This window comes from Corvus kubaryi, unplaced genomic scaffold, assembly GCF_017639235.1.
Source record: "Corvus kubaryi isolate FWS band 111438036 unplaced genomic scaffold, C.kubaryi_AGA036_p1.0 37266, whole genome shotgun sequence".
In the NCBI taxonomy this organism is placed as follows: Eukaryota; Metazoa; Chordata; class Aves; order Passeriformes; family Corvidae; genus Corvus; species Corvus kubaryi.
The window spans coordinates 4,117,969-4,123,974 of record NW_024581081.1 but is presented as its reverse complement, the minus strand read 5'-3'; positions in this window follow the sequence as shown (position 1 = coordinate 4,123,974).

Below are 6,006 nucleotides of genomic sequence, written 5' to 3'. Positions count from 1 at the left end.
GTATAGCTTTACAATCAAACCACATGTGGAATGAGAGGAGCAGCTGGGGTTGTTCAGTTGATTGCAGACAACACACATCACGTCATTGAACCATTAATTGTAAAGATTTATGTTGGTTTTGTGCTGCATTCTTTAACACCTGCTATGAATAACATCAACCTATAAACTGGCTATATCTGCAGTTCGTATCAGCACACCACAGAATCAACCAACCACTGAGTCCACCAACTTTTCTTAGGTCAGCAGACAGCTGTGAATCTGCCCATGTCATCCCTCTATCCCAGCACCCTTTTTCTTTTGATTTTCCTGTCTCCAATTCTTCTGTCATGACTTATAGCAACTTCTTTCTAAAAGAGATGCCTTCTATGAGACAAAGTACTTCAGTGATGATGACCTTCCCTCACTTTCCCATCCAGGGACAGAGCTGTTTTCTAGATGAGCAGCCAGGCCATGGGGAACCTAGCCATGAGGAAGGTGCAGGTGACAGTGCAAGTCACAGAGAGATAGGGAGAAAAGGAGGATGGGCCTACAAGTCCTTGAGACCTGAATGTATCCTGCAGTGGCTCATCTCATTTCAACTTCTCTTTAGTTTTACCAAGATACGGATTTTTGTGTTTTTACTGCAAAGAGAAGAGTGTTACAGTGCAGTTACTGTGCAGTGTCCCTGCATCTTAATGAGAGAGCAATGTACAGACATCATGTTCATTACTGGTAATGCCTCTCTGTGTGAGGCAGAGAGCATCAAAGAAATTGCAGACAAGCGGTCTTCATGTCCGAGATTAGTGCTGCCTCTGGAAATAAACTACATATAGCCAGTTAAGCTGTTGCCTGCCATGGAGATAACACATGAAACTTCTTCCTCTCTGTTACTAACCACAGCAGGAGGATGAGGCACCACTCAGTGTGACAAAAATGACAAAATTTGTGCGACAAAAATCCCCAAATTGTCTTTTAAATAGCAGCAAACTTCATGCTACTTTGCTGTCTCTCTTATATTTCTTGCTCCCAAGCATCTGGACTCCCCTTCAGACTTCACTTGTGTTGATTCATTGCTTTTCAAATGATGAGCTTTTTTCCAGATCTCATACAATAAAGTAAAATTCATTATGTCTTTCAGAAAAGAAGGTGACAGGTGCACTCCCTCAGTGCACTCCCAGATGCAGCTTTCTCTTGCACCTTTGCCCTGTCAGCTCAAAGGCAGGCTGTTGATCTCTCTGTTGGAAATACAAATGGCAAAACTATTGTGGCTGCAGAATCCTCACAACCTCCTATCTGCCCAGCATGCACAGACAGATATTCTAGGTTGCTACTGATTTTCACCCTGCCCTGCTTCCCTCTCACAGAGAGAGCAGCATCATGTTTCAGCACATCTCTGAATCCTCCTCTGATTCTCTTTTACAAAGGGATGTTCAATGGCAAGTGAAGCAAAGAGGATTTTTGAGATCAACATCATTATGAAAACCTCATCTGTGTGAATGTAATAACTTTTTATTTGTAATAACCCAACACAGAAGTCAGGATCCTGCTACATGAGATGCTCTACAACCTCAGAACAAAAAGATGATTCCTACCTAGATACCAGACAGATTTTTTTTAAATGTAGTTTCTCTTTTTACTCCTGTACTGAGTCTGGCTGGGACAGAGTTAATTTTGTTCATAGCAGTCCATATGTTGCTGTGTTTCAGATTTTTATAACTAAAACAGTGTTGATAACACACCAGTGTTTTGGCTATTGCTGAGTAGTGTTTGCAGAACATTCAGGTTTTCTTTTTCTCCACTCCTCCCCCTCAGTGAGTAGGTTGCACATGCCCAAGAAATTGGAAGGTGGTACAACCAGGATGGCTGAGACAGAGTGATGAAAGGGATATCCCATGCCACATGAAGCCATGCTCAGCAATAAGAGTTTGGGGCAAAAGAGCAGGACAAAGGTGTTTTGACCTTGTTGAGGACCTCACTATCACTGATATTGAATCAGCACACAAGATAGGACATTGTGGCCTGTGGTTTGGGGAGCTGTTTGTCACTCTTGATTTTTCACAGGACTTTATGTAGTCATTTCCTGAATGACAACTCTTCCATTGCACAGGGGCCATGAGGAAACACTGCTACCTTGGGAATGAAAGCCACAGCTACAGGTGGCAATGCAATGAACGTGCTTTTGCCTGGGACAGGATGAATATAAAGGTGCCCATCAGTCTTGGACATGACTTAAATGAAATTGCCATTTATGACATTATTATGCATGGACAATATAGAGTTATAAAACTTACATGGTTTTGTTTATTGTAAAGGCTATAGGGATTTTGCTGCACAGTAGATATAAAAAAATTTAGGCAGAAGTTCAGCTAGGAACATATATTCACTGAAATACAAGAAAAAAAATGATAGTTGAGGTTGCTGTGACATGAGACATCTGCTGTTTCATGGCCAAGGAAGACTCCATAAGCCCTGCTTCAGCCTAACAGGTAGTGAATAGTACAGGTCTGTCTGTGCTGAGGCCTCAACCAGCAGCACGGTGTAGGTAGACTCACCCTTCTTCACCCCATGTGTCACTACCAGACAAGCTCTTACCTCACCCACAGAAGTGTTTATTTTGCAGTGAAACGATAGCTTTTATCAGTCTGACCCTGAGTGTGTGAGGTTAACAAAAGCAGGTGTAGTCATCTCAATGGACACTAGCTTTGGGGTTTGAAGTGGTAGGCAGATTAATCCTGCCCCAGTCATGTGCCTGAAACCTTCAATAGCTCTAAGCCAGGCAATGGCAATAAGCCTGTTGATGCTTATCTACTGAATGCTCTGTGTTCCCTGATGTCATAGAGGATGACATCCTGCTCTCCCTTGGGGACAAGGCCAGGTTGGACGACATTGAGCAACTTGGGCTAGTGGGAGGTGTCCCTAGGCATGGCAGAGGGGTTGGAACTAGATGATCTTTAAGGTCCCTTCTGACCCAAACCATTCTGGTTCCATGATTCTAAGGTCTCTGCTTCTGGGTGCTGGTTGGCAACAGCAGTACATGGGTGTTAAGCTCGAGCATGGTCAGAGACAGCTGTGGCAGGTTTTGCATTGTGGAAGGATGTCTGCAAACTCACAGGTGGGTTTACAAGTTATGGGCTGAACATAGAACCCCCTGGGAATGAAGGCTGGTGAAGAGATGGGGGTTCATCTGGGCACATATTTATACATAGTGAGTGAAATTTATCTTCACTCATTTAGACCAAGGCCTAATCCTGGAGTTAGTGGCTCATAATTGCACTTCAGGAGCTTCTGCTTATATGTAATTTGACTTTCTTAAAAGTGAATAGGTGTTCTTTGTTAGTGCAAGTCGTTTGTTTTCTTTTCTTTGCACTTAATTATCTGAGAAATTGAAGCAGACATTTGTTATATCTAGGTGGTGAGCCAATTTCCTGTAAACTGGCATTCCCTGAATGCCAGAAGTTTAATTTCATTTCTTGAATGCCAGAGGTATGAAAGATGTTCAGTAATACAAGCTGATATGAACAAATCACCAAAGAAAGCTTCATTGTTCAGACATTATTAACAGTTTAATGTATGATTAACTAGTGGAGACTGTGATGGCACAGTTTACCACACACTGGGTGCATGTTCAACAGCAGAAACACTGCTAATAGCATTGTCCAGCAGTGCAGAAAAGGCAAAGCTAGCTGCAGTCTGTAAGGTGACTCATCCAAATGCTTGCCATGGCTGTATCCAATGACATCCTTTTTTTCTTAATTTAGTAATATTTGCCCCAGGATTTGAACCAGCTACTGTAAATCTTGTTTAGTTTTGTGTGGTTGGGTTTTTTACTGTGTTTGTCTTTTTGTCTTTTTGGTTGGTTGGTTGGTTGTGGTTTGCTTGTTGTTTTTAATTCATTTTTTTCTTAGCATGTGGCATAGTGCTGTTTAATAAGCAGACAGAGCAAAGAATTCCCAGGAAAGAAAGTGGAAGCAAAGATAGCCATAATTTTCTGGGGCCAGCACATTAGGTTTGTGTGCAAGCTCAGCAGCAAGCCCCCAGATTTCTGTGGCTGAAAAGAACAACTGACTGCAAGAGACACAAAAAGGCTACTTTCCCCTTCATGGTGTTTTATGTAAGTCCTATTACATCACAACCATACTTCAGTAACCACTTGCCATGTTTCTCTCCTGTTCCCTATAAACCCCTCACTCAAGGAAAGCTCTCACTAAGGATAATTCAACTGCAGTCTGTCTCTGATCTGTAAGGGGATTCTCAGAAATAATCCCAGTGCAGTTTAGATCTTGCTCCCTCCCTTCAAACACCAGTTCAAACCTGAGATGGAAGATTACTGCAGGTCTAACTGTCAAACATCACTAAATATTTTAATATACATATTAATATTGGAATATAGAATTACATATTACTTTGCAATGTGGAAAGTCATTGTATACAGAAGTTCAAATTTTGGCCACAGTCTCAGCCGTTAATGATGCCTAAAATCTCTCTCCAGTAGGAGCCTTATTCCTCACACCCTGGACCAAGCTTGCTTCAAATCCCTTCTTTTTTAGTCAAGAATTCCCTCGCTATGATGCCATGAAGACTTTTTGCCTTTTCTTTTATACCCCTGTTATACCTTTTTTACTACTTCTGTATTCTTAGTGCTTTTTGCCTACATTCTTGGACTTGTTTGTCAAGCTTAGAGACTAAACATTTTAGAAGCTTCGTAGCTAGGGATCAGTGTGCCCCAGACCCCAAGGTCCTCTCCAGAACACATTCTGTAAACCAAGATAGAACCATCCAGGGGAAGGCTCCTTGGGGAGGGGGGCTCACTCAAGACTCTCATTGGGGAATCTTTGATAGATATGCTAATTAGGAAAACCTATAATGTTATACCAGATCTTTTGTGGGGTGCATGATTGAGGTGTGCATTTCAGTGCATTTGACCTGGATGTAGTGCACCTAAGGATCCTTAAAATAAATTCCAAGGTAAAATCCCTTTTCCCCTTCTAGCCGTGTTTGACTCTTGATTTTAAGACCAGGAAAGGCATCAGCTACACAACGTAAGATGGGCCAGGACTATTTTCAACTCACACACTACAGGGCAGAGTATTCCCAGGAAAGAAAGTCCTATGGTAAAGTAATCATATGCTTCCAGCCCCACTGCCCTGCTTCCCAGCATTCCAAAAAACCTCCTGGACACTTCTCTATGCATTGGACAGCCATGACATAGGTATATCATATGAGAGAGCCACAAATGTGAGAGTGTAGAGAGAAACATGTTTTTTCTTCCTGGAAGATTTTTAAATTTTTTTCTCACATTCAAATAAAGTGATGAGAATCCTGAGCTGTTCTGTGACTTGTGAAACTTTTGAATTATGTTAATTTACATTTTGATAATAGTAAGGCATTTCATTTCACATTTGGGCTTTTAGTTTTAAAACTAAATTGGCATTGAAAAAAGTCTTCCTGCACCATCGTCTCTTAAAAAATGAAAAGAGGATATTATGACAATTTCAAAACAAGATAATTAAAATTAAGTAAGAGCTATCACAAGATTACATTTGTGCTCTGGGAAAAAAAATTTCCATTTCAATAAATGGTATTTTTTCCACAGAAATGTGTCCCTCGCCAACACAACTGCACATTGCTCAATGCAGTACTTCCAGGTGTGACTTTTTCCCTTTTTTTCTGTAGTTGTTTGGGAGGCAGATGTTACTCATTCTGGAGTCTAAAATTCAACCTGAAAAGAAAAAGCAAGGAGACCACTACAGTAACAGGATGTGAAGGAGTCTTGTCTAGCATACAGACCATTCACTTTGTATTTTTTTTCCTTGCTACTTTCTGAGAGAAGGCCGAGGTTAGTATGTTAATGTTTTGTCAGAATGATCCTCAGCTCAAACACTGTTCTCTTATGCAAGACACTCTGCCCCAAATATGGAATCTAATCCTCAGGGACAACTAGACTGTAGGGGTTCAGCACAGCAGTTTTCCAGAAAAATAAAACTGAGAGAAAGAGCAACTCTTTCAAATCTACAGATCCATGGGTCT